This window comes from Drosophila santomea, chromosome 3L (assembly GCF_016746245.2).
Source record: "Drosophila santomea strain STO CAGO 1482 chromosome 3L, Prin_Dsan_1.1, whole genome shotgun sequence".
NCBI classification, from domain to species: domain Eukaryota; kingdom Metazoa; phylum Arthropoda; class Insecta; order Diptera; family Drosophilidae; genus Drosophila; species Drosophila santomea.
This window is the reverse complement of record NC_053018.2, coordinates 12,436,958-12,453,537: the sequence shown is the minus strand read 5'-3', so window position 1 is coordinate 12,453,537 and position 16,580 is coordinate 12,436,958. Positions and strand designations below refer to the sequence as shown.

The 16,580-nt window shown below is 43.1% G+C and overlaps 1 protein-coding gene across 4 annotated transcripts in view; it reads left to right on the top strand.

Annotated features, from left to right (window-relative positions):
* The window catches only part of LOC120449143 (palmitoyltransferase app), a 68,773-nt gene that overhangs the window by 22,650 nt on the left and 29,543 nt on the right, over nt 1–16,580 (top strand). For 3 of the 4 annotated variants that reach the window (XM_039631475.2, XM_039631477.2, XM_039631470.1), the window contains exon 3: nt 3,801–3,822. The exons of the other annotated variant lie outside the window; for it this stretch is intronic. The gene's annotated coding sequence lies outside the window, so the exon portion shown is untranslated. The remainder of the gene's footprint in view (nt 1–3,800; nt 3,823–16,580) is intronic. 4 annotated transcript variants of the gene reach the window in all.

Genomic DNA, 16,580 nt, shown 5'->3' with positions numbered 1-16,580 from the left:
ACTTGAGTGAATGGCATGTGCCCACAAAAGCCCTTATAAATATTCATGGGCCAGAGTTGAAGTCGAGTTAAATGACACAAACCCACTACCCACTCGCAGGCACAACGCCGCTCTCTTATCAATTATCAATTAACCTAAATTTTTAGTCTTTGCGATTTTGGCACGGCCAATGACAGTCGTCGCCCTCGCTTGCTGTCGTTCTCGTTCTCGTCCTCGTCTTCGTCCTTTTCCCATCGCCACCAGCCGCATTCAGGATTCCGGATTCAGGATGTCATCTGAAGTCGTCGTATGTGCCAGCTGAAGTCGGCGGCGAATCAGATGCCCAACGAAGATGGAGCGTTTTCCAAACGGAAGCTGACAGCCACCATCGCAGGTGGCTGGCAGGCTGGATAACTTTCTGATTAGTGTGAGAGCACTTTCCAGCTGTTGAGAGCTGGCTTCTGCCAAAAGCTGAAGGGAATTGGCCGGGGAATTGATTTCAACCAAGTCCACTGAAATCGTTTGCCATTTAAGCGCTATTTATATGTTTAATTCTGTTATGTTATAGTAAATACAATTATTTCAAGAAATAGTATTGTATCGTATTGTATCTACTATCATAGATATCTTTAAGTCAATTAAATATTTAATTCTTTTGGAGATCCATTTTATAAAAATTAACAAACAATATCAGACTGATTAGGTAAAATACATTTTCCATTTGTAAATTAGGCTCTTTGGTGGAACAGCAGAGTGTAACCCTTGGTTTGGTTTTTCTTCCTAAATTGTTATAAAATTACACAAATTTTCCTTAACTTGTTTACAAAACGACGCCAAACGTTTGCCGGTAATTTGATTTGGTGTTAGTGGTCGATGAGTAAGGAAAAGCGAGCTTCTAGTCCATGCAATACTGGTATGTTGACCGCATTTATATGCCGGAGGAGGGAGGGAGTCTTTGCAGACCTCTTCGTGGCTCTGACGACCCTTGACAATAATCATTTTCATTACTGTAAAATGTCAACAGTGTCAGCAAGTCCCCTCGAGCATCCTTTGCTGCGCTCTTCACTCCACTCGAGGCAGCAGGACATGTAGCTGAAATTTGATGATGCAGCAGCTCGAGCAGCAGGAGCAGAAAAACAGCAGCAGGAGCAGCAGGAGCAGAAAAACAGCAGCTGTGCCGAGGAAAGGGATCTATTCTCCATCGCATCCAAATCTAAAACAAACAACCGAACTGAGCTGCATTCTCAGATGAGTCGAGTTAAAACCCAAGACGAGTTCAACTGAACTCGGCTCTTTCAAGGCGAAACATTGACAACATTCTAGTAGGTGCGCCCCGGGGCGACATTTTGCAGCTACTTGCAGCTGCAGCTGCATCTCCCCCGCATATCCTTTCTATGCCATATCCTTTGGCTATGGCCAAAAGAAGAAAAAACGGATTGCAAAAACGAAAAAGAAAAAAAAAAGTGTAGCGACGTCTAGAAGACGTGCATTTGCTCAAGTGGAAATGAATTGAACTCGGGCAGCAGCAAGAGCAGAAGCAGAAGAAGCAGCAGCAGCAAAATGCAATCTCATTCTCTTGTCAACTTAACCTCGACTGCCAGGACGGCAGGATGATGGCATCGAGTCGTCGTCGATGACGCCCGGCTGTGCCATTTGTTGTCCCTACCATTCCATTGTCGTCAGAGGAACAGCAGCCATTTGGAGACGGAGGAGCACAGTGGGTCTCAAATAAATGAGATATAAATGGGAAATTACCTTTAAATTAGCTTAGCGCCAGTTCTATACAAAGATTCTCTGTAAGTTGTAAACTGTAAGTGCTCTTTGTTCTTAGGGAAATTATCAAAACAAGCTCATAATCACGGCGATTAAGAACAGTGGCGCACAAGTATTTTAAACTTGTAAATAGCTCGACCTAGTTAAATTCCAATTACTTAAAAAGCGTAAGTAGATTCAGTATGACCACATCTGGGAACATATTTTCTCAGTGCAAAGAATTGAATTGTACCGAAAGATGGCTCTACGATTTCTCAGCTCAATGGAATTTTATCTGCTTTTGATATATCTGTGTGCGACCACTGTGTGACTATTGTTTGTGCGACTGCTGCTCGATTTTTTCTTTAAACAATGGCCTGAGCATTTTTGATTGTCAAATGTTTGCAGAGATAACATTTACTATGGCGGATTTTCACTGGAGCGTAGGAGATGGCATTCCGATGACAGCAGCGCAAAATGGAGCGAGTTCTGTAAGCGTTGCTAAGCTGCCTCTGCTCCCCATACAAACCATATATATATACAGTTTATATATATAGTTTATATACCGGAGGGTGATAGCATCAATTTGTAATGATTTTATAAGTGGTTGTATTGTTCCTTTGTCTGGTGGCATTCCTCCTTCCTTCCTTCCTTCCTTCAATTCGTCCTGTGTGCGGTTTATAAACAAATGTCTCGGAAAAGTTTCCGCCAGTCAATTAAATGGCAATTAGAGAGACTCCATTGTGTCAGCATTCAAGTCCCGGGAGTTAAGGAGCTCAGAAATCAGGGGGTGTGTCAAGTTCACACTGCTTCGCATTTCAATTAAAAACCAATTTCCCTGCGGAAGTGCTTAATTATTGGATATTAGCCAAGAGCTTCACTCAGTCGAACACTCTTGACATCCGATTCTGCAAGCTGACAAACAATTTCCTGCAAGTGTTGATCGATAGCTGCTTCTGGCATTAATTGAATGCTCTCCGAATTTGGAAATTGGATAAATTCCGGTACAAAGATAGAGAAGAACGACATATTGTTCCCTACTTCTCTGCGCAATATCTAGCAGTTACGTGAACGTGAACGTGTTGGTAATACTGCTCTGAATTTTACGCTAATTGAAATTGCAATCGAATTACCTGGGCAGTGAAACTGCGGTAGACGGCATAAGGCATAAAGGCCAATGAAAATATAATCACATTTATGCAGTTTTTATGCCAGCAATGTAAATATTTTCGTAGTAAACATGTGAATGTGAATGGTGAATGGTGAATGGCGAGTGCTCATGCCGGGAATGACGAGTATTACTGGGCCGTCAACGACAGCCGTTGGCCATGGCTGAATAACCGCCATCATAACGTCACAAACAGAGCGATACAGTTGCAGATGCATCAGATACAGATACAAATACAGATACGGATATAGTGGCATACGGAGTTACAGATCCAATGGACCGACTGTCTGCGCCATTCTGCGATGACGGTCCTGGCGCAAAGTCCTTTGGCTGTTGTATGTTGTTGGGTGCTCGGTGCTCGGCCAGCATTCAATAACATTTCGAGTTCATTGAATTTTCGCTGATTTTTTCTGCTTTCCATTTTATTCGGTCCATTTTCATGCCCCGTGGATGGTGCATTAATGAGAGTGCAAATCGTAGCGTGAAATTTATGAAATCAAAGCCCCACTTACACATGCGACAGCAGGATGTGCATAAATGTATTTTTGATATAATTGCATTTTTCGCTCCAATGCCTCGTCGTCCGTCCACTGATTGCGTAATTTAATAGCCTTATCCTGGCTGAATAATTGGTTTTAGGTAATATTGACATGTGGACTTCAGCTGTTGCATTATTAATGCGAACCAAAGAGCGGCGTTTCCGCTTTTTGGCGGAAATCCACTTGAAATTCCCATCACATATGTAGATGTATGTATGTGTATGGTTTAGGAATATACTTCTATGATAAATGATATGGCCGGGCAGATGTGTGCTGGTGCTGGTGTCTGTGCTTTGTGCGTTGATGTCACGTCCTGATCATTAATTATGTGAACTTGTTTTTGCTCTTGTCTCTATTTGCAGTTCACCGAGCAGGCGGATAAAGGTAAGCAAACAAAGAACCCTTCGTATTTACGACTCGGGCGTGTCGAATGTGACAAGTGTAGCGTATTGGCGGCCCAAACAAGCTTAATCTCCACCAGGATTTCTGGGCATGATTAGTTCAGGCGAAGATGTCGGAATCCACTGACCAGATGACCTGATGCCATGCAGACCAAACCGCACGTAAGCCAGTGGCAAAGTGAAAACTTTTAACGAAAACTGACAGCCTCAGTGACCAAAGTGTCATAAATCCATAAATCCATAACAGAGCGTCAACAACATCAGCAAACAGTTTGTTGTTCGTCCTACGACATGTGACGACGCTCAGGATGCTCCACACAGAGAAAAGCCCGCAGCAATATCAGGTTGATTTATCTTATCAATTTGGCCATAACATTTTGGCCATTAACACAAAATAATCGGTATCTTATCAGTTTGGTTATTTTGAGAGTGTTTATATGAATAGCACACATTTTGTGCTTATGCTGGAGTCTCTGGGGATTAATAAAAATGTATGTAGTGCCAATTGGCTGTGTAATATTCAAATTAGCAAGTTACTCGGGTATTTGTGTTGCAATAAATAATATATTTATCCTCCAAAGATAACATATATTTTAGGTACATTATACTACATAGTACAAAGAATCCTCCGATAGAATGTGGTTATAAAAAGTTACTAAAGTTCTAAAACGATTTTTACTTTGTAAGCAATTTAGTTGTTTTGTTCACTGTGTACACTCCAGAATCTCGGGGGAGTGTCAGCTTGGCGGCCAATGAACTAAATAACCCTCAATTGGGGGGATCGTGGGGCATGGGGCATGGGGCATGGTGGAGGGGAGGTACGTAAACAGGCGGTACACGACATAGTGGCGTTCCAAAAAGCTCTCATGTCAACCGCAGTCAGCGGACTACTGGCAGACAAACATATTGACGACGATGGATTCGATGGTTCCTCGCCACTCGCCACTCGAATCTCGACTCGCGTCTGCCAGATAAAATGAAGTATATCACGGGCTGGAGTCGATGTGTGTGTTTGGATGTTTGAACCGGGGTCATGTGTGTGGAAAAACAAAACACTTTTCAGTTGCACAAAAACAACTCCAACAACTTACATGGGGGCGGAACAATATTGTTTGTGTCGAAGTTTATCGATAAGTTGTCGTCGTCGCTTTAGCTCCCTGAAAATCGCATCAGCAGAGTGAAAAAAAAAATAAAAATACGTCGAAAAAACACGCACATTGAGACATAAATTATATTTCCCGTCTACGTCGACGAGTGGCCATAAAAAATCATAAAAATATATTAAATTTATACGTAGTGCTTACACATAAGATCGCTATGAATTCATAAATTCTCGCCGGGCAGCCGCCGCCATGCTCATCCTCCTGCTCATCCGCATCCTCATCCGCATCCTCATCCGCATACTCATCCGCATTCTCAGCCACAACCAAAACCGTGGCTACAACCACAGCATAACAACGGCATTGACAGTTAAATGAATGACTATGGGGGCAATGCCGTAGTCCATGCCGATGCCGATGCTATGGACGGGATTGAGGAGAGTCCTCCTAGAGCTCCTCCGTGCCTGATGCGGTGTCTGTGCACTCAGAAAAATCAATCTAAAGTGTTATACTTCGGATACATGTAGCATAGTCCTCCAAGTATTATGATTTATGTAGAATTTTGTACAATTTCTGTTTGTTTCTAAAACTACATACGGTTGTTCTCCCTATTATAAATCATATACGCAACCAAGTATAAGGATACATAAATTAAGAAACATAACACATGCTGTCTGAATCTAGTTAAAGTTCTAGGAACTAAAGTCAAGACATGTGTATTGAGTTCCTAATGAATTTAATAATAACCATTTCGTCGCTAGAAAGCTGATAACTTTTCGTTTCTTTTTATTTGCCTAAAAAAGGATATGTGCACGCTGTTTATTTGAACAGAGGATTTGGGCTCGGCGACTTATTGACTCAAGAAAAAGGTCTGGAATTTTTTCCAGAGTGCCGACTTGGATGTCGGTCCGCCTGTGGCTCGTGCTCCACCATCACCATCTTGTTTTGCTACGTTTTGTTTGCTTGGGTATAATTTATGCAAATCTGTTAAAGTTTTGCCGTCATCGGGAAAGTTGAGGCTGTCAGTGGCGGTGCTGCATAGTTTTATACTCCTCCGCAATTGTAGGGGGAACAAAGTGTATATTCAATTTGCGTTTGTCTCGTACGAGAGTCTGGGAATTGAATTGAACACATCAAATCTGGTATTCTGATTTCGGTTTCTTCTTGTTTTGCCATGTGGCTTGTGGTTGTGGGCGCAGAAATGGAAAACTACAAAGTTGGCTCAACATAAAATGTTAAAGTTTATGATTTGCATTTGATGGAGTTCGAATTTGCATATACGAAATGTTCAATAGTTTATGACTATAAGTCTTGAATTTCCGTTCTCTTAAAGTTCAACCAAGACTGCAAGTTTACGCCAGGGGTATCATGTAGTCCATTCGACCCACCATTTAAAGCCTCCTCCTCAGCAGTTTTTGTTGCCGTCATTAATGTAATAAATAAAATGGGATTCCCGGCCCCGCGAACCCATGCATATATAAGTGCGTACAATAGTTTCACCGTTTTATCCTTGTTGTTGTTTTTGAAGTTGACATCGGAGCAGTTTTTCTTCTATTTCGAAGAGGGTCGCGGCGGGGTCTTTAGGGCAGTTTTTAATGTATTTATGCTGCTGGCAGTTGCACGAGCTTGTTGCCGTACTTTTGCTGAATAGCTTCATATATATGCAAAGTTATGCGGCTTAACAGATAAGTCGGCGAAGTTTTATCCTAGCCAAGCTAGGGCGGCCTCTGTAATAGTGGTCGGTCAGGATATTGAAACGGATGGCAATCGAATCCAAGTCCGAGCAAAACTTGAGCTTAATTTGCATGAGGAACAGATTGTGGGGTCCTTGATCCATGGTATTTCCAACTATATATTCTACTGGATGAATGGCCCTGCCTAGTTATTTATGTGCGGCCCATGGTCTTGTCGTCCTTTGCGCCGCACTTTTAATTTCACATGACAAACTGTTCCTTCCTCTGGTGCTCTGTTCTGCTGTTCTGTTCCTCTGAAATGTGGGACAAACTTTGGCCCTGCTCTTTCGGGCAAAGTTGTACCACGTTGCGTATACGCAACAAAAGGAACTGCCACAGGCCCGCAGGACTTGCATGAATACTAAGTGAAGGGCTAGGGTGCTTCTCTACCGACCATCTGCCACTCTAGCTAATTCCAAATTATATTAAAAACTTCCGGCTGTGTGTTCCTTTGCCTTGCATTCTTTCATTATCTGGCGGCCAACAAAGAAGAGCTCAGCTAAAAAGGATGAATATGAAAAGCGGCTAACAAACTATGAGTTTATAGCCAGTCAGCCTGCAGGAATGAACTCACTCTCCCAAAAAACGCGACCCAGCTTAAAGTCCAAGGCCATTTGCATTGTGCGCTTGTTGCTTACCCCTTTTCGAGTGAGAAACATTACTGGGGAGCAAACGCGTTTGTAATGCGACACTGGGCCACGACACTAATCTTTGGCATTAGTTGCGCCCAACTTCAATTGCCCAGTAGCAAGTTGATTCAGGAAAATGCTATACAACAAATAGACTGATACTATCATCCAGACAGTCATATCCTTGCAGAGTCGAAAACGCATACTTTGACCTGTATCAAACTTTTTAATGAATCTAGTACGTCCTTTACTCTACGAGCAGCGGGTACGCGAAGTTAAGTTTAAGTACATTTAAGGGCACTAGATCCATGAATAAATGCTTCATTAGGTTTCTAATTAGATTAATGCTAAACAACATCCCAATAACCATAAAGCCCCTTTTTTCGGTACGAGTAAACAAAGCGACAACCAAAAGCCTGGACTACGTGAATTCTGCACATTGATTTTCCACCCGTTGCCAGCCCTCTTTTCCGATTTTCCACCCATTCTGACCTGTCCTCCTCCACCTCCTCTTAATTCCTCTACCCCGCTTTTCTTCCCTGGCCGGCAGCACTTGACTGACCTCTTAAATTCGTTTAATGTTTAGTTAGGTCGAGCTTAGGCCCGTGCTCCGGCTGACAGGTTTCGCTGACCTGGTGGCTCACAAATTAATGGCCGGGCTGGAGTGCTCTAAATTTTGCAGGATTTTTTCTTTTTTTTTATTTTATGCGCACATTTCCCCTTAATGAGTTTTGGTCCTGCAGTTTTGTATTAAGTGTTCTCGAAATGTAATTATGCGATCTCTGGACATCCCACACCATTTTCCTCTTTTCCTCTTGCGTACATGGCCGTCATCTTTATAGACATTTATTTAATAAACTCGCATCCGTGCAATGGCCACCCACGCTGGTGCCACGAAAAATGCAATTAAATACTTTCAGCTATTAAAATAAAAAACTTTCACCCGCCTCCCAACAAGTAGGCAACGTCGGGCGAAAGGATGCGGAAAATCGGTGTGCGGGTTAAATTAACCCCCCGGATGCATTCCTCCCTGCTGCTGCAGTGGTCGCCCTGGTGTGACCTAATAAAAAAATTATGCCAGGCGAAAGTGAAGGAAATGGGAGCGGCTTGACCCTGTGAAATATTCAAGAGCCGGCTGCAGGGAAATTCGGGTGGCGAAGAGGAAATGGTGGCAGCCATTGGCCGATATGCACACTCAGCACTTATGAGATATTAAGTTGAGAACTCGGCCCGATCTCATCCCATAACATTGGCCGACTTCTGTGTCTTTGCCGATGCCGAAGCAGCAGAAACAGCAGCCTCTGCCTTTTATGCAGCCCAACTCAAGTTAAATTGAGCAAAATAATGCGGTCAATTTATAACGAGCAGGCTGCCTGCCGCACCACCAGGCAATTGTGGGTGTTGCCAAGAGAAAGCAAGAGAAATGTGTGCACGGCCAGAAAATAATAATAAAGAATTTAATATATTTGCAAGAGATTATTAAGCATAAGCATATGGGTGCCACAAAAGTGGAAACTAGAAAACACTGTTATTATCACAATTATATTGGGTATAATTTAATTTTAAATAGTTAAAAGGTTTTTATGCTCCGAAACTTAATAAATTAAATCGCAGGGGTTATTACATTATTGATGATGGTGCAACCGTACTTCTTCAAGGCATAATATTCATTTAAAAAACATTTTAAATTTTAATTTTAAACATTACCTAGCCTTAAGTGCATTAATTAGTTCTCGAAGGTATCAGTGATTTCTTCAACTCCCTTCAGACAAAATTTGTTCATCCTCCTAAAAGAAGGATATGATTTTGCCTGGAAGCGCTATTCTCTCGGTGTGCTTTCGCTGTGCATGCCGCCCTTATTCCATGCTCAGGACCAGTGTCGGGCAGCTTAAACAAAAGGAAGTGCCCTGGCTGCTACTTTGTCAGTTTAACTTGTTGTTGGTCTAGCAGGAGATTCGGGTGGCAGACGAATCAGGAGTATGAGGCGGAGGGCAGGACGAGACCAGGACATCAGGGTTCCGACTGGCTGCGGATGTACGAACGTCGTCCGCCTTGCTGGTGTCATTTGGCTGTCTCTTTGGTGGCACGCAAGTTTGCAAAATTATGGCATCGAGCTGCCTGCAAAGTCCACCATCGACCGCCCTCCAATTTATAAGGTTAAAGCGAAATTATGGCCAAATGGGCTGAGTTGACTGGTTGGCTGGGTGGTGTGGTACGTGACTGCAGGGGCGATCCGACCTGCTATTGAAAGTGCAAGTGACTTTCTACTGCTATTGGCAAATGACCCAATTTATGGACCGCATTCCGGTCAACGAAGCGAATCGTTTCGGCTTTTTGGGTGGGTGGCAAAAACACACACACTCGCTCGTTTCCGCCATAAGGACATGGATTAATTTCGGGTTTCACTTTTTAATGAGTTTGCCGAACTATAAAAGGAGTGTGGAAAATTCCGAAACGAGCGATAAGGCCAACCAAATTGATGGCAAATTAGAGGAAATTCGATTGGCAATTGGAAATTACACAGAGGACGCTCTGCGGATCGTGAACTGGGGCTGAAGTTGTGCAAAGTGGGTCATGGAGCTTAATCGAAATCGCTTTGCTTACGAAAACACCAAACAGGCTTCCCTTTTCGCCTTTTGAGGAGCTTTAGTGCAACCAATCTGGCTTATCCGTTCCATAAGCCCGACTTTTCCCCGTGGGCTGTATTAAGAAAAGAAGGCTTTGTCCGACAAAAACAGAAGCCACAGAGCAAAGCACTCGAATGTAAGAAACTTTCGAACACGTTGTGCAGCTCAAATTAATTACGCATGAAATTGCAATTAATTGGTTTAAGAAGTTGGCAAGTTTATCTTAAAGTTTTTAGCCCACAGCAAAGAGTTTAAGTGCACAGATAAACAAAAAGCACCAAAGTCCTGCGAAGGTGTGAGGATAAAAGGGGCGATGGGGGGCTAAAGAGCACAGTAGAGATGGCCAGGAACTACTGAAACTGGCTGAAAGAGCAGGGAAATCTTGTGAAAGTAAAAACATCAACAAAAAAGGAGGAAAAACAAAGAAAGCGTAAGAGCGAAAGCGAGAAAGAGAAAGAGAGGGAACGAGGCTGTGCGATAGAGACAGCTGAAACAATGGTGCAGGCAGCGTGGCAATAAAAATGGCGCACAAGTTCAGAACTCGAAGCACGTGAGTCGTCCGAGGACCTGAAATGTTTATTTGGGTCTGCCTCTGCCGTATGCACACCGATCTCTTCCTATATATGTATATGGATATATATGTATGTGTGTGTATGTGTGTAGGCCATATTCTGCAGCACGGCGAAAAACAAAAACACTAATAACAACAACAGCAGTAGATAACTGAGGCTGAGGCAACAGCAGCTCGGCACAACGACACTGTCACAGTAACCTAGATAGCTCCACAAAATTTCACCCAAAATGTGCCACTTTCGCTTTGACCCAGAGCCGTGGCAACGAAGGGCGGCCATCCATGCAGCCCAGCCCAGCCAGTCAGCCTTTCTGCCATTCGGTTCAGCTCAGTTCAGTTCAGTTCAGCTGCATTTGCAGCTGCAGCGCCTCCCAGCGTTTGAGGGTCAATGTGGAGCACACTTGGGAAAAATTATAACCGAATTGGTCAATAAATATGTAGGAGCGAACTCACTGCGGCTTCTTTTGTATATGTAAAGGTGTCTAAGAGTATGCAGCAATATCTATACGGCTTTCTACAGCTGTCTACAAGTATGCAACAGTATGTTACGAGTCTTGAAGGTTGATTGGTTCCCTATAGTTTGAATTTAAATTCCAGAGGTATGTAAAGTATGCAGGGATATATTAGAAATCTAGGAGTTACAAACCTTAAAATTGTTTCCTTATGTTTCAAGCAGATGGTTTAAGGTTACCCTTGCAAGCTGATAAAATAATAACTTACTTAACCATAATTTTTCACTGTGATTTCGCAGCGAAGCAGGGATTTTTGGGTGGTGGGCGGTGGACAAGACCAACGGGCCACCGTAAGTCGTATAAGAAATCATGCCTGAAATATTGCACTCGTATGTTGCGGTTAAAGTGCAGCAGCCTAGCCGGGAGGCCATGCAACCAAATTGCTTCCATGCGTCACACACACACAGAAACACACACACACTGGTGACAATCCCCCGGGTGACAGTGTGTGTGTGTGTGCGAGAGCGATAGTGTGGGTAAATGTGTAAAACATGCAACGCTGTCTTGTCTGGAACTTGCTGCCTTTACTGACTGCTGCCCCTGACAAATGGTTTGATTTTAAGCTTAAGTCAACACACATGAACCCAGAGCAACAGTGATGCCAAAGACTCATTTTAAAATCCGGCAAAATCAGCTCAAATGTGCTTAAGTTTATCGGTCTGAATTTCAGTAGTCGTAAAATTTTAAGAATTTTCAAAGCTGCAGTGAATGGGGTGCTAACAAAACACATCTGCTGAAAATCACTTATAAAGCTGCTTAAAATTATTTAACACAAATACGAAACTTGTTATTCTGAAACCATAGCTTACTGAAAGTACATTATTGCCTTCAGATACATGTATATAATAAATTCGGTAGCAACCTTGAATATGTATGCAAATTTGACATACTTAAATAGTTAAATTGGCATTACTGTGACCCAACTTAACACCATGCCACCCAAAATGGTCACGCAGCGTTTTAAACACGCCACCTTGGGGAAATTTTCAAAATGACAGCAATTTATTTAGACGTCGAGTGTGTGCTAGTGTGTGTCTGGTGTGTGTGCCTGTGTGTGTGTGAGAGAGAGGTCGCGAATGTGTTTCTGTGGTCAGAAAGGATTGCAGCGGTCGGCCCAATGGCAAATATTTAACTTTGGCCGAATTCGCATTGTTGACATTCGCCGCTAACAAATTTCCATGTCAAAGGCGTGTGTTTACGCATAAATAGCTTTGCATAGAGGTCCTTTGAATTGGGTTTGGTTTTTGCTCGTTTTTCTGGGCGCTAAAGAGATTCCCGAATTAATTATGCAAAATGTGACCTAATCCAACAATGGCAACGGGAAAATTCCCCACATTTTCGTGGCTCTCGCTGCCTTAACCTTTACTGATGGCCTTATAAACGTGCTAAAAATAAACAATTTTTTGCCACCATTGGGTTGGGTTCCATCGCATGTATTTCGAACATTTCGCCTTAGTGCCCCGTGGCACTTGACGTGTAAATATTTTATGCCATTTTGGTCGACCCAAAAAGGCTTGCTGCTCCAACTCTTGATTTGAGTTTGGCAATTAGCGAAGGCTTCTCGGCCTTTTAGCCCGTCCTTTTTACGGCCATCCCATTTTGCTGAAATGTATTAATCTAATGGCTTGATGGCTTTTGGTGGCCGAGCTGTTAAACCAGTTTATTGAGTAATGCCATCGAATTGGAAATTCAGCCAGTTGTGAAACAGCGTCTTTTGTGTTTTATTTTACTTATTGGTGGTTCTTAAAAGGGTTATCGTTTTTCAGTAATATTTCAATATATATGTATATTATAAATGCCTCATTGTGTTTGCTTCTTGAACGTTTGGATATGTGACACTCGTGTTTGTTGGCATAAGCTTCATGTAATTGCCAGTAAGTTCAAAGTAACTTGCACCCAACTGCCTTGACACTGAAGGCCAAAGATCAAGTTTGCACGCCATTCCAACTCACATTCAATCCGCTGTCAATCGTCGCTCAGTGGCCAAGATGTCATGTGTAGCATCACAAAATTGCTTAAAAGGGTCCCAGTTTGGGTCACGTCCATCCAACTTAAATCCCCTGGCAGCCCTTCACCAGTGGATTTATCGGTACCACACTGCGTATGAGTGTTTTCCCTTTGGTGGCCAAGAGCTCAAAGAATCGCAGTTCTCTTTGCACTTTGCCCACATCACTTTTGGTCACTCCCACATGCGGCCAGTCCGTCCGCACACAAATGAGTCAACAGTTTGTGGCCACCGTGGGAAATTCTGGGGCGGCTACTCAAACACCATCCGGGTAGCTCTCCATAGTAGTGGTACTACTAGTAGTGGTAGTAGTATAAGTCGTAGCCTGCGATTTTCGCAATTGGCTCGAGTCGACTTGACGCCTGAAAGTATGCAGCGGAATCCAATGCAATGCAATGCAATGCAATGCGTTTGGCCCACGTCCAATGCATAAAAGTGGGTGGATTGGCTGGTGGGTTGGGTTATTGCGCGTCCGCCAATGCAGTCGTGCTGAATTTATTGTGTTTGTTGTGCGAAATTAAATAAAAATTGAATTATGTTTATATCCGCCAGTTGCTGTTATTGTTGGCTCTATAATAGCGCGCTTTGTTTGCCTTCCTCGAGTGTGTCTCTCTGTCTGTCTCGCTGTCTGTCTGTCTGTCCAACTCTATAGCAATGTCTCCATGATCTCTGTCGCTATGTACCCGCTCCCGCTTCTCGTCGCCTGTTTTTCATTTTGCATAATAAATTGCATTTTCCATGCCAGTGAGTCGCCGCCTCTCCATGCGGCGCTCTCTGTTTGTTTGGCTGAGTGTCGTCGCCGCCCAGCTTCTGCTTTTCCATCTCCTCCTCCTGCAACTCCTCCTGTTCCCTTGGACCCATGATTTTCCAGCACTCCTCTCGTTTTCCAGCTCTATGAAATGCATTGAAGTTGTATTTGCCGTGTGCTCCACCGCCAGCCACCGCTTCGCACAACGCCCTGCTCTTTTTTACATCGCCTGTGCACGCGGTTTTGCATTAATCTCATTTCATTGCCCTGGCTTGTTCTACAAGCAACTTCAACCTTACCCCACCTTTGTTTTTTTGTTTTTTTTTTTGTGTAGAAAGATGCAGAGAGGAAAATAGTAATTGGAATTATATTTACTTAAACAGCAAATAAAGCAATTTAAAATTCTATTAGCTATTAAGCATTGTATTTAATAGCATATCACATCAATCTATCTTTGTGTTAAAAACACATGAAAGGGGTATAACATTCCCCCAAGTCTGAAATAATAATTGAATTTTTTAATAATACAGTTGTATTTATGATGTTTAAAGGAGGCATACCAGGCATTAAAGCACTATACTGCTTAGGCACTTTAGAGCACTTTTTCTCCGTGTCCTAGCCAGTCTTTCCCGGAACCTTTCTTATTTTTTTTTATTGCGGGTTCCTGTAAATCCGCGGAGGTCCTTCAACCAGCATAACCCAACTGATTCTACCGGGACACAGCTGCTTCCGCTTGTACGCGCTAAATCAATTTGCTGCTTAAGCTCTGCCAGCTGTCGGCGGTTGGAGCACCTTTTTGGCTTTCGCATCCAGCGTCAGTCAAAGGGAAAATGGGCGCCAAGACGTCTCTCTTCTTCTACTCCCATCCTCCTCCTGGTGCTCCTCTTGGATTTTTCCCGGTTTTTACGTGCGTGCTGCCGTTAAGTGATTTTCATGAGTTTAACGAAGTGGTTTTCCACCGCCCCGCTGCCTCGCCACTCCTTTAAAACCAGCTGCCACAAAGGAAAAGAAGCCCACAATAACAACAATAACAAACAACAAGGAGGTTGACGTTTTTGCCCCTTTTTTTTCACATTTCACATTTTCCCCGGCTTGCGCCTTTGACTCATCGTGCACAAAAACTCGGCATGATGGCTGGGAATATTCGTTACTCGCCTTCTTCCTATCGTACACCCTTTTATTTTCTGCTGGGTAAGCTCAACATGTTTGCAAAATGTAATTACGCATACGCTTATGTTGATAAATTCGAGTAGGGAAATCAACATGGCACACAAAGCAACACCCTTTCAGAAAGCTAACTTTCTTAGATCTCCTTAGTATTATTATGGATCTGGAAAGTGGAAATGTGTTAAAAACATCTGAGTTTTTCATCAAAACCATAGCTGTTCAAAACACAATATGATTACCCACCATCACATATTACGTATACGCCATGTGTATCAAGAAGTAGCAGAACATACCAAAGGTTGCGAAAATGTGATCTAAGTTCAGATAACCATATCTTGTATCTATAAAAAACACTTATTTATTTTTTATGGATTAAAGTTAATATAAATTTGTACCCCAAAAGAGCATACGACATTCGGTGCTGCAAAAAAGTAGCAAAACAATAGATTTTTGAGTGTTGCCACTTTGTTCTACAATTTTATTGCGCGAATTTCGAGCAAAAAACGCGACAACAACAATAAAAGCCGCGCCAGCAACAGTGGCATCATAACAAATGGAGCTCCCTTCAAAGAGTTGCCCTTTTTGTCTGTTTACGTCACACGCCGCCACGCCCCTTTCGCCCCCTCAATGTGTGTGTGTGTGTGTGTGTGTTTGTGTGTGTGTGCGAGTTGTTTGATGCGCACATTTGAGCAATTTCAGCGGGCTTCTGCTGTTTGTTTATGCCGCTGCAAATGTGTTTGTGTGTGAGTGAGCGCGGCGCGTGTCAAAATTGGTTAAACGTGAGTGGCTTTCAGTGTGCCACGCGATTGCTGCTCCCTGCTGCTGTTGCCAAAAAACCCCGAAGCTTGGGTGGATTTTTGGGGGCATGACCTGGGCCAAAGGTTAGCCCGCTGTCCGTTTAGGCAAATTAGCTGCGTAGCACGCCAGTGGCTCTGGTCCTCGGCCCTCCATCGTGACTCCCTGGCTGGCTGACTGGGTCGTAAATCATGTCAGTACAGCCAGCGATGGCAGTGGAAAGTGGCTACAGGATCCTGGGGATCAGGACCTAGCTCAAGCTCCGCTCACCGGCTTAATCAAGCAAATGGCTAGCACAAATCGGGAGCTCGTTTATTTTAAGCTGCCTCATAAGCAAGTCTAATTTGCTGCCATTCCCGTGAGTTATCGTTTTGTGGTCTTCTGTTCGGGGAGTCAAGCTGCCAATGGAGGTTAAAAGTAATGTTTGGGAAGAACATTGGTTTCGTTGCTTGTCGAGTTTAGAAAGTATTAAAATTACAGTACAGTGGACCAGAAAGTATTTAAATTGTGTGCAGTGGACCATAAAGTATTAAAATTGCATACAGCGGTTGTTACTGGTAAACAATCGGTTTAATATCCAGTAACCTAGAAAGAAACAATTTGAAAGCCACTTACAAAACTGGGCTAAAAAAAAAAAACCATGAGTGAATATTTAAATTTGCCAGACTAATCTGGGTTTTATCGCATTAGTAGTGTTACCGCCGTAATTTAAATTCAACCGCCAACTAGGCCAAAAAGACGTAACCCTGAAAACTTTGGTAAAAGTGTTACCCATGATCTGCGGTTATTGGATAGGGCAACACTTGTTCGACACTTGAGGAAACACTGGCGAAGGAGAAGAAACAAAGTTTTTT